Raw genomic sequence first — 1,582 nt, 5'->3', positions numbered from 1 at the left:
AGCTTGTCCTCACTCCCCTCCTCCCCTTCCCCCATAAATAAACCAACTTTAGTTGTTTAGGACAATTTTCTGGATTATTTGTTGGCGATTTACCATTAACTCAAAGATCCTCACATGTTTAATCCATCTACATCCCAGGCAAAGAACAGGGATATTCAGTGGTGACTATAGATCTAAACCAAACATTTATTTTGGGGTAAATTCTGCTGTCTTTCATTATTTTTCTGTTATTTGGAGTGACCCAAGCTACAAGAAATAACTTTAGGGAGAAGAACCAGAATAACTCACCTCATTTGTTTTGCAAACCCATCCAATTTGATGACCTCTAASGTCTTTTCCATCCTAAACAACTCTGTGTTTATTTCTATGATTTCTTTAATCAGTGGAAGAACTCAGTAAGTATTACTGCTTTTATGTTATTTAACATTTAAAGTAGATAATCCCTTTGCTCTCCTGCACCACAAAGAGGGTATTACAATATTTAAAACATGGGACAACGTGGAGAGTGAGTTATAAAAACCTTTCCTTTTTTTATTATCTCAGTATTTTGTGGCTTTAAGCCTTCAAAACACATCCAGCTGGGAATATTTTATTTCGTAACTGAAGCCCTGGTAAGAACATCRCCTCTCCACACACCTCTCCCCACCATAACCCACTCTGACCACAAAATACTACATTTTAATGCTATTTTTTCACGCTGTCAGATGGTTCCCAGACGCGCTGAGGACATCCCTGGGGATGGGGGTTCCTGCAGAAATCCTTTGGGCTTCAATTCCTTGAATCCCTTTGGAAGAAGTCTTTCCAATGCTGACCTCTGCAGGCGAGGAACTGCTCAAAACCCCGTGGCTCTGGGCAGCAATCACCTAAATAATGCACAAACCAGGTGTTTTCASTATTGCTGGTTGTGGGTAGGAAAAGCCTTTTAATAATGCATGAAAATGGGGCACTTTCCTCTTGGCTGGCAAAGAGAGAGTGTTTCGGGGAGGGAAACACTGGGAAATCCACGTTTGATGGATCTGCAAACTCCTGAATGGATTTTGTGAATAATTTGCTGGCTGGACAAAAGCCCTTTGAAATCAGGGGATGAAAGGTGTGAATGAAAAGCAGGAATTTCACACTGTAAAGGCAAACTGGGAGGCAAAGCCCTGCCTGGGCTTCCTTGGGAGTGGGGGAAGAGCGCCCTGACTGTGGCAGGGGATGAAATGAGATGATCTTTTAATGTCCCTTCCAACCCAAACCATTCCTTGATTCCATGGTTGACACCACAGTGAACRCGCCTTCACTAGCAGTTTTGGCCCTGAGCCCCCACCTCTAATTAAGCTCTAATTAATAGCAGCCCAAAGGCAGGAGGGCCCCCAGCGCTGAAATGGGAGGGGGTTTGTGAGATGGGTCTTGGGGGTGGAGGTGAAGGTCCCATGGGCCACTGCCAGGGTTTAGTCCCTCCAGCTCCTCAGCCCCAGAGCCCCCTTGGCCCTGGAGCCCCCCCAGACCTGGCCCTGGAGCCTTCATGTCCATGTCACCCCCATGCCCACGTCACCCTAATGTCCATATCACCCCCTCAACCCCAGAACCCCTTCGACCT

Source organism: Malurus melanocephalus, unplaced genomic scaffold (genome assembly GCF_030028575.1).
Source record: "Malurus melanocephalus ecotype Western Australia unplaced genomic scaffold, MMel_1.1 scaffold_681, whole genome shotgun sequence".
Taxonomy (NCBI): domain Eukaryota; kingdom Metazoa; phylum Chordata; class Aves; order Passeriformes; family Maluridae; genus Malurus; species Malurus melanocephalus.
Note: the sequence above shows the minus strand (reverse complement) of the source record.